The sequence below is a fragment of the Xiphophorus maculatus genome, chromosome 12 (assembly GCF_002775205.1).
Source record: "Xiphophorus maculatus strain JP 163 A chromosome 12, X_maculatus-5.0-male, whole genome shotgun sequence".
Lineage (NCBI taxonomy): Eukaryota > Metazoa > Chordata > Actinopteri > Cyprinodontiformes > Poeciliidae > Xiphophorus > Xiphophorus maculatus.
Window position 1 is genome coordinate 10,880,781 of NC_036454.1, and position 21,164 is coordinate 10,901,944.

Below are 21,164 nucleotides of genomic sequence, written 5' to 3' on the forward strand. Positions count from 1 at the left end.
AATCCATTTAAATAATAATAATAAAAAATCCTTCCATGGGTGATACCACGATAGACAGCGCTCATTTTATACGCGCACATTGTGGAAAACTCAGAAACCGGAGGACCGGGACGTAGAAACAAACTAGATGTGAATCAGGGCATAAAAACAGAGAATCCGATACTGAGCAGTGAAAAATCAAAATGAGTGGCAAATCAACACATAATGTGAAACACATGATGATTAGGCGGCGCAGCAGGTGAATAGCACGATGAGTGAAAATTACTGGTGGCGTTGAGCGTCAATAAACAATAAAATAAAAATAAAGAGAAAGAAACTAAAGAGAACATAACAATAAACCAAGAGAGGATACTACTAATCAAAGAAAACTAAATGGAAATGAATGAATAACAAAATGCAAGAATAAACTAAGAAACTAAATTAAATAAAGAGGAATAAACTTGTATGGCAAAACCTTTTGAGCAATAATTAATTAGTACAGCAGACTGGATGGCAAGAACAGACACTGTTTTCAGATAAAAGGTAAGATAATATTGTTGAAGTGCCACGAGTTTGTTGAGACCACATCTAGTACCAAAAAGAAATATACCTTATAGACAGTAAAGAACTTATCACATATTTATGTTTTTAATTGGATTTGATATACTTATTTTATCAATATTACTTTTTATGTGAGTGTTAATGTCATGAGGCTGATGATTCCATGACACTTTCAATTTGACTCATTAGGATTTGATTAAGAACCAGCTTTGTTCTTTATAATTTCTGCAAAACTATTAATCTATAAATCAATAGACAGATCTATATAAAGATATAATCCATTTTTCTATCCCATATTTGTATGGCATTAAAAGGATCTGGAACTTTAGTTTTTCCACTGAAAGGTTTGGTTTGCACAGTAAATGCCATGTGGGTGAAATTTTATAGATGATATGTCCCATTCTCTTGAAGGTAGCACAGAGTTGCACCACCAGAAACTCACAGAAACACTGAAGAGAAGAAGAGTTATGATTGATATAGTTGCAGATCTATCCATGTTTTAATTTTTGCAGAGCACTGTTTTTTTTGTTGCAAATAGTTTAAAGTTTAAACTGGCATTGTTGTATATCTTTTATCAGGTCACTTTGTGCAAGATTTAGCAACTAACATCAGAAAGTTGCACAGAACAAGAATATTTTTCCACTCTGATTGGCTGCTGTTAGGCCTGTTGAGTTTAACTTGAATGTCCATTCATTGCATTTTTGTAGACGCCTGTAAAAATAATTTCTATTCACGTGGCTGTTTTGTTCTCTGGGCAAATATTTTTTATGATAGATACAAAAATAAGCTTAAAAATTAAAACATCAACAATGGTGACAGTAATGTTAATAAGAAAATAATATTCAGTGCAAAGTAGACTACAATTTCTTTGATGGGGCAGATAATGGACCTGGATAATGGACAGGGGGGCGCTGGCCCAAAAAAGGGTTGAGAAACATTGCTCTAAAATGTCTCTTCTTTTCAGCCAGGTCATTATTGGGGCCTGCCATGCAAAGCAATGGCAGGAACCTATTGCTATTGTCGGAGAAAGTGTTTCTTTATTGGGGCCTGCCATGCAAAGCAATGGCAGGAACCTATTACTATTGTCGGAGAGAAGCGTCTCTTTAAGTATTATTGGGGCCTGCCATGCAAAGCAATGGCAGGAACCTATTACTCTACACCCAACAAGCGTCTCTTTAATATTATTATAATTCTTTATTTTTCTTCCGTAACCGTTAATGCGGCTCGAACCGCTGGGTGCACACCTACAAATGAGGTATCAAAACGTGCAGAAAATTCACGCCATTGGAGCTATTATTTTTGGTGGGATTTGGGCTTAACGTGGCGACATAATTCGCAAAAAACTGCGAAAAAAACCCCATTATAACTCAATGGGAAAAATCCTAGAAATACCCTATTTTTGAGGATTTGCTGTGTCGTCACAAATTCACCTAGAAATGCCATTCAAATTTCATTTTGTAGATACGTCTGTGATCTCTTCGAAAGTGAAGACGGCTCGTCGATACCAGTTACGGTTTGTCCACAATTTGCCTCTAAGCGACCCAAAGTTTCTCATTTTTGCTCAAGTTAGAGTGCGTTTCTGGCTGCTTAGAGTGAGAGATGAAGACAACTTTTTCAACCCAAATCATTTTTGAAATCGCCATCACGCCCACAAATATCGCACGATTAGTATCAAAATCGGTCCTGACATTGATACGCCTGTCTGCTCCGGTAAAATGTTTTCGAAATTTATCTAGACCGTACGGTTTTCTGTCACGGTGCTTCAGAGCAAAGTCATGCGACAGGATTTTCTGAGGCTGTCTGAGGCTCTCTCCCATGTATTTGAATAGAATTTCAGATCTGGGCACAACATTTCTTTCTCTCATCGCTGTAAATGTTCTGAGTGAGGTACAGATATGAATCTCGGGACTATCGCAGAAGACACATTGAACTGTCATACGCTGCAAACGCTTTTCGAATATGTATTACGGTTCCCGAACAAGAAGGATTTGTTTCCAATGCTTTTTTGTCAGTAAAATGTGTTTGCTCAAACACACAATTGTGTGTTTGAGAGCTCAGCGCTCAGAGCTCACACCTGCTGAGACCATTATTTACCATAGCAACGGAACTCAAGAGGCTATTGGCTGCTGATTTGGACTACAGATACGCATCGCTGTAGTTCTATCTATCCTCAGTTGAAACAGATCAGGACTGAGAACTGGCCTTTAGAACTACCTGCTGCTATGGGCTGTATATAACTGATTGAACTCAGTAACTGTTACACATGGGATTAGTTTGGAACTTTAAAATTAAGCATACTGAAAATTTCAAAATAAAAGCCTTGAATATTTTACATGACGTAATTGCTCTTTTTGGCCGTATATGACTTTTTCATCCAAAGCAATGTTACACATGGGATTAGTTTGGAACTTTAAAATGGAGCATAATAATAATTTCAAAATAAAAGCCTTGAATATTTTACATGACGTAATTGCTCTTATTGGCCGTATATGACTTTTTCATCCAAAGCAATGTTACACATGGGATTAGTTCGGAACTTTAAAATGGAGCATAATAATAATTTCAAAATAAAAGCCTTGAATATTTTTACATCAGGTAATTGCGCTTTTTGGCTTTATGTGACTTTTTTATCCAAAGCACTGTTACACAATGGAATAGTTTGGCCCTCTGAAATGAAGCATACTGAAAATTTCAAAATAAAAGCCTTGAATATTTTTACGTCATGTAATTGCTCTTTTTGGCCGTATATGACTTTTTCATCCAAAGCACTGTTACACATGGGATTTGTTCGGAACTTTAAAATGGAGCATAATAATAATTTCAAAATAAAAGCCTTGAATATTTTTACATCAGGTAATTGCGCTTTTTGGCTTTATGTGACTTTTTCATCCAAAGCACTGTTACACATGGGATTAGTTCGGAACTTTAAAATGGAGCATAATAATAATTTCAAAATAAAAGCCTTGCATATTTTTACATCAGGTAATTGCGCTTTTTGGCTTTATGTGACTTTTTTATCCAAAGCACTGTTACACATGGGATTCGTTCAGAACTTTAAAATGGAGCATACTGAAAATTTCAAAATAAAAGCCTTGAATATTTTTACATCATGCAATTGCTGTTTTTGGCTTTGTATGACTTTTTCATCCAAAGCACTGTTACACATGGGATTAGTTCGGAACTTTAAAATGAAGTTTAACAAAACTTCCAAAATAAAAGCCTTGACAAAAATTTTAAATCGTACTGAATGGTGCACGTCCGCCTCGCTTAACGTTCTTGCGGTTCTCCGCGTGCCATTGATTACGTCGCGGCGTTCTTTAGCGTCGATGCCGATTTGTGGCGTGACGACGCCGGGCCCGAACCCCACGGGCGCGCCTTGGCAGGCCCCGGCTAAATTTCTTCCGAAATTTTCTAGTTGGGGCCTGCCATGCAAAGCAATGGCAGGAACCTATTACTATTGTCGGAGAGAAGCGTCTCTTTATTATTATAATTCTTTATTTTTCTTCCGTAACCGTTAATGCGGCTCATACCGCTGGGTGCACACCTACAAATGAGGTATCAAAACGTGCAGAAAATTCACGCCATTGGAGCTATTACTTGTGGTGGGATTTGGGGTAAACGTGGCGACATAATTCGCAAAAAACTACGAAAAAAACCCCATTATAACTCAATGGGAAAAATCCTAGAAATACCCTATTTTTGAGGATTTGCTGTGTCGTCACAAATTCACCTAGAAATGCCATTCAAATTTCATTTTGTAGATACGTCTGTGATCTCTTCGAAAGTGAAGACGGCTCGTCGATACCAGTTACGGTTTGTCCACAATTTGCCTCTAAGCGACCCAAACTTTCTCATTTTTGCTGAAATTACAGTGACAGCCGATCTCGGTTCATATCTGGGCACAACATTTCTTTCTCTCATCACTGTAAATGCTCTGAGTGAGGTACAGATATGAATCTCGGGACTATCGCAGAAGACACATTGAACTGTCATACGCTCGAAACGCTTTTCGAATATGTATTACGGTTCCCGAACAAGAAGGATTTGTTTCCAATGCTTTTTTTCAGTAAAGTGTGTTTGCTCAAACACACTTGTGTGTTTGAGAGCTCACAGCTCAGAGCTCACACCTGCTGAGACCATTATTTGCCATAGCAACGGAACTCAAGAGGCTATTGGCTGCTGATTTGGACTACGAATACGCATCACTGTAGTTCTATCTATCCTCAGTTGAAACAGATCAGGACTGAGAACTGGCCTTTAGAACTACTGCTGCTATGGGCTGTATATAACTGATTTAACTCAGTAACTGTTACACATGGGATTAGTTTGGAACTTTAAAATGGAGCATAATAATAATTTCAAAATAAAAGCCTTGAATAGTTTTACATCAGGTAATTGCTGTTTTTGGCTTTATTTGACGTTTTCATCCAAAGCACTGTTACACATGGGATTACTTTGGAACTTTAAAATGGAGAATAATAATAATTTCAAAATAAAAGCCTTGAATATTTTTACATCAGGTAATTGCTTTTTTTGGCCGTATATGACTTTTTCATCCAAAGCAATGTTACACATGGGATTAGTTTGGAACTTTAAAATGGAGAATAATAATTTCAAAATAAAAGCCTTGAATATTTTTACATCAGGTAATTGCTGTTTTTGGCTTTATTTGACTTTTTCATCCAAAGCACTGTTACACATGGGATTAGTTCGGAACTTTAAAATGGAGCATAATAATAATTTCAAAATAAAAGCCTTGAATATTTTTACATCATGCAATTGCTGTTTTTGGCTTTGTATGACTTTTTCATCCAAAGCACTGTTACACATGTGATTAGTTCGGAACTTTAAAATTAAGCATAATAATAATTTCAAAATAAAAGCCTTGAATATTTTTACATGACGTAATTGCTCTTTTTGGCTTTATTTGACTTTTTCATCCAAAGCACTGTTACACATGGGATTAGTTCGGAACTTTAAAATGGAGCATAATAATAATTTCAAAATAAAAGCCTTGAATGTTGTTACATCAGGTAATTACTGTTTTTGGCTTTATGTGACTTTTTCATCCAAAGCACTGTTACACATGGGATTCGTTCGGAACTTTAAAATGGAGCATAATAATAATTTCAAAATAAAAGCCTTGAATATTTTTACATCATGCAATTGCTGTTTTTGGCTTTGTATGACTTTTTCATCCAAAGCACTGTTACACATGTGATTAGTTCGGAACTTTAAAATTAAGCATAATAATAATTTCAAAATAAAAGCCTTGAATAGTTTTACATCAGGTAATTGCTGTTTTTGGCTTTATTTGACGTTTTCATCCAAAGCACTGTTACACATGGGATTACTTTGGAACTTTAAAATGGAGAATAATAATAATTTCAAAATAAAAGCCTTGAATGTTGTTACATCAGGTAATTACTGTTTTTGGCTTTATGTGACTTTTTCATCCAAAGCACTGTTACACATGGGATTCGTTCGGAACTTTAAAATGGAGCATAATAATAATTTCAAAATAAAAGCCTTGAATATTTTTACATCATGCAATTGCTGTTTTTGGCTTTGTATGACTTTTTCATCCAAAGCACTGTTACACATGTGATTAGTTCGGAACTTTAAAATTAAGCATAATAATAATTTCAAAATAAAAGCCTTGAATAGTTTTACATCAGGTAATTGCTGTTTTTGGCTTTATTTGACGTTTTCATCCAAAGCACTGTTACACATGGGATTACTTTGGAACTTTAAAATGGAGAATAATAATAATTTCAAAATAAAAGCCTTGAATATTTTTACATCAGGTAATTGCTTTTTTTGGCCGTATATGACTTTTTCATCCAAAGCAATGTTACACATGGGATTAGTTTGGAACTTTAAAATGGAGAATAATAATTTCAAAATAAAAGCCTTGAATATTTTTACATCAGGTAATTGCTGTTTTTGGCTTTATTTGACTTTTTCATCCAAAGCACTGTTACACATGGGATTAGTTCGGAACTTTAAAATGGAGCATAATAATAATTTCAAAATAAAAGCCTTGAATATTTTTACATCATGCAATTGCTGTTTTTGGCTTTGTATGACTTTTTCATCCAAAGCACTGTTACACATGTGATTAGTTCGGAACTTTAAAATTAAGCATAATAATAATTTCAAAATAAAAGCCTTGAATATTTTTACATGACGTAATTGCTCTTTTTGGCTTTATTTGACTTTTTCATCCAAAGCACTGTTACACATGGGATTAGTTCGGAACTTTAAAATGGAGCATAATAATAATTTCAAAATAAAAGCCTTGAATGTTGTTACATCAGGTAATTACTGTTTTTGGCTTTATGTGACTTTTTCATCCAAAGCACTGTTACACATGGGATTCGTTCGGAACTTTAAAATGGAGCATAATAATAATTTCAAAATAAAAGCCTTGAATGTTGTTACATCAGGTAATTACTGTTTTTGGCTTTATGTGACTTTTTCATCCAAAGCACTGTTACACATGGGATTCGTTCGGAACTTTAAAATGGAGCATAATAATAATTTCAAAATAAAAGCCTTGAATATTTTTACATCATGCAATTGCTGTTTTTGGCTTTGTATGACTTTTTCATCCAAAGCACTGTTACACATGTGATTAGTTCGGAACTTTAAAATTAAGCATAATAATAATTTCAAAATAAAAGCCTTGAATATTTTTACATCAGGTCATTGCTCTTTTTGGCTTTGTATGACTTTTTCATCCAAAGCACTGTTACACATGTGATTAGTTCGGAACTTTAAAATTAAGCATAATAATAATTTCAAAATAAAAGCCTTGAATATTTTTACATCATGTAATTGCTCTTTTTGACTTTGTATGACTTTTTCATCCAAAGCACTGTTACACATGGTATTAGTTTGGCCCTTTGAAATGAAGCTTAACAAAAATTTCAAAATAAAAGCCTTGAATATTTTTACATGACGTAATTGCTCTTTTTGGCTTTATTTGACTTTTTCATCCAAAGCACTGTTACACATGGGATTAGTTTGGCCCTTTGAAATGAAGCATACTGAAAATTTTAAAATAAAAGCCTTGAATATTTTTACATGACGTAATTGCTCTTTTTGGCTTTATTTGACTTTTTCATCCAAAGCACTGTTACACATGGTATTACTTTGGCCCTTTGAAATGAAGCATACTGAAAATTTCAAAATAAAAGCCTTGAATATTTTTACATGACGTAATTGCTCTTTTTGGCTTTATTTGACTTTTTCATCCAAAGCACTCTTACACGTGGTATTAGTTCAGAACTTTAAAATGAAGCATACTGAAAATTTCAAAATAAAAGCCTTGAATATTTTTACATCAGCTACTTGTGTTTTGAGCATTATATCACTATTTTAACCCAAGGACTATTACGCTTGGGATTAGTTTGGCCCTTTGAAATGAAGTTTAACAAAACTTCCAAAATAAAAGCCTCGACAACATTTTAAATCGTACCGAACGGTGCACGTCCGCCTCGCTTAACGTTCTTGCGGTTCTCCGCGTGCCACTGATTACGTCGCGGCGTTCTTTGGCGTCAACGCCGATTTGTGGCGTGACCACGCCGGGCCCGAACCCCACGGGCGCGCCTTGGCAGGCCCCGGCTAAATTTCTTCAGAAATTTTGTTTTTCTAGTTATTCTTTATTTTTCTTCCGTAACCGTTAATGCGGCTCGTACCGCTGGGTGCACACCTACAAATGAGGTATCAAAACGTGCAGAAAATTCACGCCATTGGAGCTATTACTTCTGGTGGGATTTGGGCTTAACGTGGCGACATAATTCGCAAAAAACTACGAAAAAAACCCCATTATAACTCAATGGGAAAAATCCTAGAAATACCCTATTTTTGAGGATTTGCTGTGTCGTCACAAATTCACCTAGAAATGCCATTCAAATTTCATTTTGTAGATACGTCTGTGATCTCTTCGAAAGTGAAGACGGCTCGTCGATACCAGTTACGGTTTGTCCACAATTTGCCTCTAAGCGACCCAAACTTTCTCATTTTTGCTCAAGTTAGAGTGCGTTTCTGGCTGCTTAGAGTGAGAGATGAAGACAACTTTTTCAACCCAAATCATTTTTGAAATCGCCATCACGCCCACAAATATCGCACGATTAGTATCAAAATCGGTCCTGACATTGATACGCCTGTCTGCTCCGGTAAAATGTTTTCGAAATTTATCTAGACCGTACGGTTTTCTGTCACGGTGCTTCAGAGCAAAGTCATGCGACAGGATTTTCTGAGGCTGTCTGAGGCTCTCTCCCATGTATTTGAATAGAATTTCAGATCTGGGCACAACATTTCTTTCTCTCATCGCTGTAAATGTTCTGAGTGAGGTACAGATATGAATCTCGGGACTATCGCAGAAGACACATTGAACTGTCATACGCTGCAAACGCTTTTCGAATATGTATTACGGTTCCCGAACAAGAAGGATTTGTTTCCAATGCTTTTTTGTCAGTAAAATGTGTTTGCTCAAACACACAATTGTGTGTTTGAGAGCTCAGCGCTCAGAGCTCACACCTGCTGAGACCATTATTTACCATAGCAACGGAACTCAAGAGGCTATTGGCTGCTGATTTGGACTACAGATACGCATCGCTGTAGTTCTATCTATCCTCAGTTGAAACAGATCAGGACTGAGAACTGGCCTTTAGAACTACCTGCTGCTATGGGCTGTATATAACTGATTGAACTCAGTAACTGTTACACATGGGATTAGTTTGGAACTTTAAAATGGAGCATAATAATAATTTCAAAATAAAAGCCTTGAATATTTTACATGACGTAATTCCTCTTATTGGCCGTATATGACTTTTTCATCCAAAGCAATGTTACACATGGGATTAGTTCGGAACTTTAAAATGGAGCATAATAATAATTTCAAAATAAAAGCCTTGAATATTTTTACATAATGTAATTGCTTTTTTTGGCCGTATATGACGTTTTCATCCAAAGCACTGTTACACATGGGATTAGTTTTGAACTTTAAAATGAAGCTTAACAAAAATTTCAAAATAAACGCCTTGAATATTTTTACATCATGTAATTGCTCTTTTGAGCTTTATTTGACTTTTTCATCCAAAGCAATGTTACACATGGGATTAGTTCGGAACTTTAAAATGGAGCATAATAATAATTTCAAAATAAAAGCCTTGAATATTTTTACATCAGGTAATTGCGCTTTTTGGCTTTATGTGACTTTTTTATCCAAAGCACTGTTACACAATGGAATAGTTTGGCCCTCTGAAATGAAGCATACTGCAAATTTCAAAATAAAAGCCTTGAATATTTTTACGTCGGTCCTGACATTGATACGCCTGTCTGCTCCGGTAAAATGTTTTCGAAATTTATCTAGACCGTACGGTTTTCTGTCACGGTGCTTCAGAGCAAAGTCATGCGACAGGATTTTCTGAGGCTGTCTGAGGCTCTCTCCCATGTATTTGAATAGAATTTCAGATCTGGGCACAACATTTCTTTCTCTCATCGCTGTAAATGTTCTGAGTGAGGTACAGATATGAATCTCGGGACTATCGCAGAAGACACATTGAACTGTCATACGCTGCAAACGCTTTTCGAATATGTATTACGGTTCCCGAACAAGAAGGATTTGTTTCCAATGCTTTTTTGTCAGTAAAATGTGTTTGCTCAAACACACAATTGTGTGTTTGAGAGCTCAGCGCTCAGAGCTCACACCTGCTGAGACCATTATTTACCATAGCAACGGAACTCAAGAGGCTATTGGCTGCTGATTTGGACTACAGATACGCATCGCTGTAGTTCTATCTATCCTCAGTTGAAACAGATCAGGACTGAGAACTGGCCTTTAGAACTACCTGCTGCTATGGGCTGTATATAACTGATTGAACTCAGTAACTGTTACACATGGGATTAGTTTGGAACTTTAAAATGGAGCATAATAATAATTTCAAAATAAAAGCCTTGAATATTTTACATGACGTAATTCCTCTTATTGGCCGTATATGACTTTTTCATCCAAAGCAATGTTACACATGGGATTAGTTCGGAACTTTAAAATGGAGCATAATAATAATTTCAAAATAAAAGCCTTGAATATTTTTACATAATGTAATTGCTTTTTTTGGCCGTATATGACGTTTTCATCCAAAGCACTGTTACACATGGGATTAGTTTTGAACTTTAAAATGAAGCTTAACAAAAATTTCAAAATAAACGCCTTGAATATTTTTACATCATGTAATTGCTCTTTTGAGCTTTATTTGACTTTTTCATCCAAAGCAATGTTACACATGGGATTAGTTCGGAACTTTAAAATGGAGCATAATAATAATTTCAAAATAAAAGCCTTGAATATTTTTACATCAGGTAATTGCGCTTTTTGGCTTTATGTGACTTTTTTATCCAAAGCACTGTTACACAATGGAATAGTTTGGCCCTCTGAAATGAAGCATACTGAAAATTTCAAAATAAAAGCCTTGAATATTTTTACGTCGGTCCTGACATTGATACGCCTGTCTGCTCCGGTAAAATGTTTTCGAAATTTATCTAGACCGTACGGTTTTCTGTCACGGTGCTTCAGAGCAAAGTCATGCGACAGGATTTTCTGAGGCTGTCTGAGGCTCTCTCCCATGTATTTGAATAGAATTTCAGATCTGGGCACAACATTTCTTTCTCTCATCGCTGTAAATGTTCTGAGTGAGGTACAGATATGAATCTCGGGACTATCGCAGAAGACACATTGAACTGTCATACGCTGCAAACGCTTTTCGAATATGTATTACGGTTCCCGAACAAGAAGGATTTGTTTCCAATGCTTTTTTGTCAGTAAAATGTGTTTGCTCAAACACACAATTGTGTGTTTGAGAGCTCAGCGCTCAGAGCTCACACCTGCTGAGACCATTATTTACCATAGCAACGGAACTCAAGAGGCTATTGGCTGCTGATTTGGACTACAGATACGCATCGCTGTAGTTCTATCTATCCTCAGTTGAAACAGATCAGGACTGAGAACTGGCCTTTAGAACTACCTGCTGCTATGGGCTGTATATAACTGATTGAACTCAGTAACTGTTACACATGGGATTAGTTTGGAACTTTAAAATGGAGCATAATAATAATTTCAAAATAAAAGCCTTGAATATTTTACATGACGTAATTCCTCTTATTGGCCGTATATGACTTTTTCATCCAAAGCAATGTTACACATGGGATTAGTTCGGAACTTTAAAATGGAGCATAATAATAATTTCAAAATAAAAGCCTTGAATATTTTTACATAATGTAATTGCTTTTTTTGGCCGTATATGACGTTTTCATCCAAAGCACTGTTACACATGGGATTAGTTTTGAACTTTAAAATGAAGCTTAACAAAAATTTCAAAATAAACGCCTTGAATATTTTTACATCATGTAATTGCTCTTTTGAGCTTTATTTGACTTTTTCATCCAAAGCAATGTTACACATGGGATTAGTTCGGAACTTTAAAATGGAGCATAATAATAATTTCAAAATAAAAGCCTTGAATATTTTTACATCAGGTAATTGCGCTTTTTGGCTTTATGTGACTTTTTTATCCAAAGCACTGTTACACAATGGAATAGTTTGGCCCTCTGAAATGAAGCATACTGAAAATTTCAAAATAAAAGCCTTGAATATTTTTACGTCATGTAATTGCTCTTTTTGGCCGCATATGACTTTTTCATCCAAAGCACTGTTACACATGGGATTTGTTCGGAACTTTAAAATGGAGCATAATAATAATTTCAAAATAAAAGCCTTGAATATTTTTACATCAGGTAATTGCGCTTTTTGGCTTTATGTGACTTTTTCATCCAAAGCACTGTTACACATGGGATTAGTTCGGAACTTTAAAATGGAGCATAATAATAATTTCAAAATAAAAGCCTTGCATATTTTTACATCAGGTAATTGCGCTTTTGGCTTTATGTGACTTTTTTATCCAAAGCACTGTTACACATGGGATTCGTTCAGAACTTTAAAATGGAGCATACTGAAAATTTCAAAATAAAAGCCTTGAATATTTTTACATCATGCAATTGCGGTTTTTGGCTTTGTATGACTTTTTCATCCAAAGCACTGTTACACATGGTATTAGTTCGGAACTTTAAAATGAAGTTTAACAAAACTTCCAAAATAAAAGCCTTGACAAAAATTTTAAATCGTACTGAATGGTGCACGTCCGCCTCGCTTAACGTTCTTGCGGTTCTCCGCGTGCCATTGATTACGTTGCGGCGTTCTTTAGCGTCGATGCCGATTTGTGGCGTGACGACGCCGGGCCCGAACCCCACGGGCGCGCCTTGGCAGGCCCCGGCTAAATTTCTTCCGAAATTTTCTAGTTGGGGCCTGCCATGCAAAGCAATGGCAGGAACCTATTACTATTGTCGGAGAGAAGCGTCTCTTTAATATTATTATTATAGAACTTTATTTTTCTTCCGTAACCGTTAATGCGGCTCATACCGCTGGGTGCACACCTACAAATGAGGTATCAAAACGTGCAGAAAATTCACGCCATTGGAGCTATTACTTCTGGTGGGATTTGGGCTTAACGTGGCGACATAATTCGCAAAAAACTACGAAAAAAACCCCATTATAACTCAATGGGAAAAATCCTAGAAATACCCTATTTTTGAGGATTTGCTGTGTCGTCACAAATTCACCTAGAAATGCCATTCAAATTTCATTTTGTAGATACGTCTGTGATCTCTTCGAAAGTGAAGACGGCTCGTCGATACCAGTTACGGTTTGTCCACAATTTGCCTCTAAGCGACCCAAACTTTCTCATTTTTGCTGAAATTACAGTGACAGCCCATCTCGGTTCATATCTGGGCACAACATTTCTTTCTCTCATCGCTGTAAATGCTCTGAGTGAGGTACAGATATGAATCTCGGGACTATCGCAGAAGACACATTGAACTGTCATACGCTCGAAACGCTTTTCGAATATGTATTACGGTTCCCGAACAAGAAGGATTTGTTTCCAATGCTTTTTTTCAGTAAAGTGTGTTTGCTCAAACACACTTGTGTGTTTGAGAGCTCACAGCTCAGAGCTCACACCTGCTGAGACCATTATTTGCCATAGCAACGGAACTCAAGAGGCTATTGGCTGCTGGTTAGGACTACGAATACGCATCACTGTAGTTCTATCTATCCTCAGTTGAAACAGATCAGGACTGAGAACTGGCCTTTAGAACTACTGCTGCTATGGGCTGTATATAACTGATTTAACTCAGTAACTGTTACACATGGGATTAGTTTGGAACTTTAAAATGGAGAATAATAATAATTTCAAAATAAAAGCCTTGAATATTTTTACATCAGGTAATTGCTTTTTTTGGCCGTATATGACTTTTTCATCCAAAGCAATGTTACACATGGGATTAGTTTGGAACTTTAAAATGGAGAATAATAATAATTTCAAAATAAAAGCCTTGAATATTTTTACATCAGGTAATTGCTTTTTTTGGCCGTATATGACTTTTTCATCCAAAGCAATGTTACACATGGGATTAGTTTGGAACTTTAAAATGGAGAATAATAATTTCAAAATAAAAGCCTTGAATATTTTTACATCAGGTAATTGCTGTTTTTGGCTTTATTTGACGTTTTCATCCAAAGCACTGTTACACATGGGATTACTTTGGAACTTTAAAATGGAGAATAATAATAATTTCAAAATAAAAGCCTTGAATATTTTTACATCAGGTAATTGCTGTTTTTGGCTTTATATGACTTATTCATCCAAAGCACTGTTACACATGGGATTAGTTTGGAACTTTAAAATGGAGCATAATAATTTCAAAATAAAAGCCTTGAATATTTTTACATCAGGTAATTGCTGTTTTTGGCTTTATTTGACTTTTTCATCCAAAGCACTGTTACACGTGGTATTAGTTTGGCCCTTTGAAATGAAGCATACTGAAAATTTCAAAATAAAAGCCTTGAATAATTTTACATGACGTAATTGCTCTTTTTGGCTTTATTTGACTTTTTCATCCAAAGCACTGTTACACATGGTATTAGTTCAGAACTTTATAATGAAGCATACTAAAAATTTCAAAATAAAAGCCTTGAATATTTTTACATGACGTAATTGCTCTTTTTGACTTTATTTGACTTTTTCATCCAAAGCACTCTTACACGTGGTATTAGTTCAGAACTTTAAAATGAAGCATACTGAAATTTCAAAATAAAAGCCTCAACATGCCCCTGAGGTTAGTGCACCGCCGCAGGCAATGCAATAATATTATTCTGCATTATCTGTTTCTCTCAGGTTAGGGAACTGCCTTGCACAGCAAGGCAGTTCATTAGCATTAGCATTTTAGCTTAAATAAGCTATTAGCTATTTATTGGACTTATTAGCCATGTTTAGTATACTGAATGGAGTAAGTCCATTATAGAGAACATCCTAGTGATGTCCCACATGCTAGTGACAGCAATGATGCTAACATTAGCATTTTGCTAACTACTTGCGTTTTCAGCATTATATAACTGATTTAACCCAATGACTGTTATACATGGAATTAGTTTGGACCTTTGAATTGAAGTTTAACAAAAATTCCAAAATAAAAGTCTTGACATATTTTACATCAGATAATTGCTCTTTTGAGCAATAAATAACTGATTTAACCCAATGACTATTACACATGGGATTAGTTTGGAACTTTAAAATGGAGCATAATAATAATTTCAAAATAAAAGCCTTGAATATTTTTACATCATGTAATTGCTCTTTTTGGCTTCATTTGACTTTTTCATCCAAAGCACTGTTACACATGGTATTAGTTTGGCCCTTTGAAATGAAGCATACAGAAAATTTCAAAATCAAAGCCTTGAATATTTTTACATGACGTAATTGCTCTTTTTGGCTTTATTTGACTTTTTCATCCAAAGCACTCTTACACGTGGTATTAGTTCAGAACTTTAAAATGAAGCATACTGAAAATTTCAAAATAAAAGCCTTGAATACTTTTACATCAGCTACTTGTGTTTTGAGCATTATATAACTATTTTAACCCAAGGACTATTACGCATGGGATTAGTTTGGCCCTTTGAAATGAAGCATACTGAAACTTCCAAAATAAAAGCCTTGACAACATTTTAAATCGTACCGAACGGTGCACGTCCGCCTCGCTTAACGTTCTTGCGGCTCTCCGCGTGCCACTGGTGACGTCGCGGCGTTCTTTGGCGTCGACGCCGATTTGTGGCGCGACGACGCCGGGCCCGAACCCCACGGGCGCGCCTTGGCAGGCCCCGTCTAAATTTCTTCCGAAATTTTCTAGTTGGGGCCTGCCATGCAAAGCAATGGCAGGAACCTATTACTCTACACCCAACAAAGTGTCTCTTTAATATTATTATAATTCTTTATTTTTCTTCCGTAACCGTTAATGCGGCTCATACCGCTGGGTGCACACCTACAAATGAGGTATCAAAACGTGCAGAAAATTCACGCCATTGGAGCTATTATTTCTGGTGGGATTTGGGGTTAACGTGGCGACATAATTCGCAAAAAACTACGAAAAAAACCCCATTATAAGTCAATGGGAAAAATCCTGGAAATACCCTATTTTTGAGGATTGTCTGTGTCGTCACAAATTCACCTAGAAATGCCATTCAAATTTCATTTTGTAGATACGTCTGTGATCTCTTCGAAAGTGAAGACGGCTCGTCGATACCAGTTACGGTTTGTCCACAATTTGTCTCTAAGCGACCCAAAGTTTCTCATTTTTCCTAAAGTTAGAGTGCTTCTCTCGCTGATTAGAGTGAGAGATGAAGACAACTTTTTCAGCCCAAATCATTTTTGAAATCGCCATCACGCCCACAAATATCGCACGATTAGTATCAAAATCGGTCCTGACATTGATACGCCTGTCTGCTCCGGTAAAATGTTTTCGAAATTTATCTAGACCGTACGGTTTTCTGTCACGGTGCTTCAGAGCAAAGTCATGCGACAGGATTTTCTGAGGCTCTCAGGCTGTTTCACTAACACTTCACACCTTGGTGTGAAACTTATTTAACATAGCAACGGAACTCAAGAGGCTATTGGCTGCTGGTTTGGACTACAAATACGCATCATTGTAGTTCTAACTATCCTCAGTTGAAACAGATCAGGACTGAACTGGCCTTTAGAACTACGTGCTGCTATGGGCTGTATATAACTGATTTAACTCAGTAACTGTTACACATGGGATTAGTTTTGAACTTTAAAATGAAGCTTAACAAAAATTTCACAATAAAAGCCTTGAATATTTTTACATCATGTAATTGCTCTTTTTGGCTTTATTTGACTTTTTCATCCAAAGCACTGTTACACATGGTATTAGTTTGGCCCTTTGAAATGAAGCTTAACAAAAATTTCAAAATAAAAGCCTTGAATATTTTTACATCAGAAAATTGCTCTTTTGAGCTTTATATAACTGATTTAACCCAGCAATTGTTACACATGGGATTAGTGTGGCAATTTAAAATTAAGCTTGATGAAAATTTCAAAATAAAAGCCTTGAATATTTTTACATCAGGTAATTGCTGTTTTTGGCTTTATTTGACTTTTTCATCCAAAGCACTGTTACACATGGTATTAGTTTGGCCCTTTGAAATGAAGCTTAACAAAAATTTCAAAATAAAAGCCTTGAATATTTTTACATCAGAAAATTGCTCTTTTGAGCTTTATATAACTGATTTAACCCAGCAATTGTTACACATGGGATTAGTGTGGCAATTTAAAATTAAGCTTGATGAAAATTTCAAAATAAAAGCCTTGAATATTTTTACATCAGGTAATTGCTGTTTTTGGCTTTATTTGACTTTTTCATCCAAAGCACTGTTACACATGGTATTAGTTTGGCCCTTTGAAATGAAGCATACTGAAAATTTCAAAATAAAAGCCTTGAATATTTTTACATGACGTAATTGCTCTTTTTGGCTTTATTTGACTTTTTCATCCAAAGCACTCTTACACGTGGTATTAGTTCAGAACTTTAAAATGAAGCATACTGAAAATTTCAAAATAAAAGCCTTGAATATTTTTACATCAGCTACTTGTGTTTTGAGCATTATATAACTGATTTAACCCAATGACTATTACACATGGGATTAAAATAGACTGTTTTGCATGAGCAGCAGATAGATCCTCTATTGCACATGTGTCAAACTCAAGGCCCGCGGGCCACATGTGGCCCGCTACGTCATTTTATGTGGCCCTCTCCCCCCTACCACCGTTTTACAGCCCCATTGATTGACTTAAAATAGGTTTTGAGCACGAATTGACTACAAACTACATATCCCATAATGCCTTCCGATTCTTACCAACCAACATTACGGCTTCTCGCCACTAGAGTGCAGCAGAGTCACCTCAAGCTGATTATTAATTTTCCCAGCGAATAAAACTGAAACATCGACAAGCTAACAAGCTAAAGAGCAAAGTCCCGTGATGTTTCAATCGAGGACTTTTACCGTCTACTGCCCCCTGATTTGATGCCACAGCTTCGACTCCATGCAGCTCGTGTTTTGTCCACGTTTGGAAGCACCTATCTGTGCGAACAGATGTTTTCAATAATGACTTTAAACAAGACCAAGCACAGATCGCGCATTACTGACGAAAACCTACACGCCGTTTTGCGGATTGCCACAGAATAGAACTAAAACCAGACATCGACGAACTGACCAGGGGGAAATGGTGCCTGACATCCGGCCAGAAAACATTGGTAAGCACAAACAAACTACATTTAAATAGAATGAATGTAAAACCAAAACTCAGTATACTGGAATATGCATATAGTTTATTGATTTTGCTTGTGTTTTGTTTATTTACAGAACACAACGCAATGAGGATGTGTGTGAGTTGGTGACAGGGTGAAGAGGGATCAGCTTTGTGTTCAATTACAGGCAACGTCACCTCATTGTTTTGTTCTTATGTGAAATACATGTTCGTTGTGTAATAAATAACGAAAAAGTTTTGTGAATGAAGTTGAGAGTTAATATCAAAACTTGTTTTTTATTATTTGTCTGCTTATCTTCAAAGCAGACAAAGAATAATTTTCCCAGCGAATAAAACTGAAACATCGACAAGCTAACAAGCTAAAGAGCGAAGTTTAGCTGAGCAGTTTAAAAATACTGAGCATATTTTTAAACTGCTCAGTTTAAAAATACTGTAATTTTTAAACTGAGCAGTAATTTTACATCCATGCAAACTCAAATGTAATATTTAAAACTTGAATACATAAAATCAGTTATTTAACAATATGAGGTGTTGTTTAAAAATAAAAAAGATAGCAATTTCTTTTTATTGCAGAGACATTAGATTCTTAAATTTATGGTATTCTTTAAATGTTGTAATTTTGGTTCATTGTAAACTTTACCTGTAAAAAGTTTGTAGAAATCTTTAACATAAGGTCAATATATATTTTTAAACTGTAATATGTTGTGTGTGTGTGCGTTATTGAAAATTTATATTTGTGACAATCATTAGGTAAATGCTAATGAACTGCCTTCCTGCAGTTTATGAGCATTGAACTGTTACTAAACAGTTCAATGCAAGGTTCATTAGCGTTAGCATTTTAGCTTCAATAAGCTATTAGCTATTTATTTTACTTTTTAGCAATGTTTAGTATACTGAATGGAGTAAATCAATTACAGAAAATATCCTAGTGATTTCCCACATACTGATGAAAGCAATGACGCTAACATTAGCGTTTCTGCTGATTTTAGCTGATATACTTACTTTATAATACTGAATGGTGCACGTCCGCCTCACTTAACGTTCTTGCGATTCTCCGCATGCCACTGATTACGTTGCGGCGTTCTTTAGCGTCGATGCCGATTTGTAGCGTGACGACGCCGGGCCCAGACCCCACGGCCGCGCCTTGGCAGGCCCCGGCTAAATTTCTTCCGAAATTTTCTAGTTATTCTTTATTTTTCATCCGTAACCGTTAATGCGGCTCATACCGCTGCGTGCACACCTACAAAAGAGGTATCAAAACGTGCAGAAAATTCACGCCATTCCAGCTATTACTTTTGGTGGGATTCGGGATTAACATGGCGACATAATTCGCAAAAAACTACGAAAAAAACCCCATTATAACTCAATGGGAAAAATCCTAGAAATACCCTATTTTTGAGGATTTGCTGTGTCGTCACAAATTCACCTAGAAATGCCATTCAAATTTCATTTTGTAGATACGTCTGTGATCTCTTCGAAAGTGAAGACGGCTCGTCGATACCAGTTATGGTTTGTCCACAATTTGCCTCTAAGCGACCCAAAGTTTCTCATTTTTGCTCATATTAGAGTGACAGCCGACCTCGGTTCATATCTGGGCACAACATTTCTTTCTCTCATCACTGTAAATGCTCTGAGTGAGGTACAGATATGAATCTCGGGACTATCGCAGAAGACACATTGAACTGTCATACGCTTAAAACGCTTTTCGAATATGTATTACGGTTCCCGAACAAGAAGGATTTGTTTCCAATGCTTTTTTTCAGTAAAGTGTGTTTGCTCAAACACACTTGTGTGTTTGAGAGCTCACAGCTCAGAGCTCACACCTGCTGAGACCATTATTTGCCATAGCAACGGAACTCAAGAGGCTATTGGCTGCTGGTTAGGACTACGAATACGCATCGTTGTAGTTCTATCTATCCTCAGTTGAAACAGATCAGGACTGAGAACTGGCCTTTACAACTACTTGCTGCTTTGGGCTGTATATAACTGATTTAACTCAGTAACTGTTACACATGGGATTAGTTTTACACTTTAAAATTAAGCATATTGAAAATTTCACAATAAAAGCCCTGAATATTTTTACATGACGTAATTGCTCTTTTTTGGCTTTATTTGACTTTTTCATCCAAAGCACTGTTACACATGGTATTAGTTTGGCCCTTTAAAATGAAGCTTAACAAAAATTTCAAAATAAAAGCCTTGAATATTTTTACATCAGCTACTTGTGTTTTGAGCATTATATAACTATTTTAACCGAAGGACTATTACGCATGGGATTAGTTTGGCCCTTTGAAATGAAGCATCCTGCAAATTTCAAAATAAAAGCCTTGAATATTTTTACATGACGTAATTGCTCTTTTTGGCTTTATTTGACTTTTTCATCCAAAGCACTGTTACACATGGTATTAGTTTGGCCCTTTGAAATGAATATTAACAAAAATTTCAAAATTAAAGCCTTGAATATTTTTACATCATGTAATTGCTCTTTTTGGCTTTATTTGACTTTTTCATCCAAAGCACTGTTACACGTGGTATTAGTTTGGCCCTTTGAAATGAAGCTTAACAAAAGTTTCAAAATAAAAGCCTTGAATATTTTTACATGACGTAATTGCTCTTTTTGGCTTTATTTGACTTTTTCATCCAAAGCACTCTTACACGTGGTATTAGTTCAGAACTTTAAAATGAAGCATACTGAAAATTTCAAAATAAAAGCCTTGAATATTTTACATGAAGTAATTGCTCTTTTTGGCCGTATATGACTTTTTCATCCAAAGCAATGTTACACATGGGATTAGTTCGGAACTTTAAAATGGAGCATAATAATAATTTCAAAATAAAAGCCTTGAATATTTTTACATCAGGTAATTGCTGTTTTTGGCTTTA

The 21,164-nt window shown here is 35.9% G+C and overlaps 1 protein-coding gene across 4 annotated transcripts in view; it reads right to left on the reverse strand.

Annotated features, from left to right (window-relative positions):
* nsd3 (nuclear receptor binding SET domain protein 3) overlaps positions 1 to 21,164 on the reverse strand; it is a 63,242-nt gene that overhangs the window by 23,812 nt on the left and 18,266 nt on the right. The window lies entirely within an intron of this gene.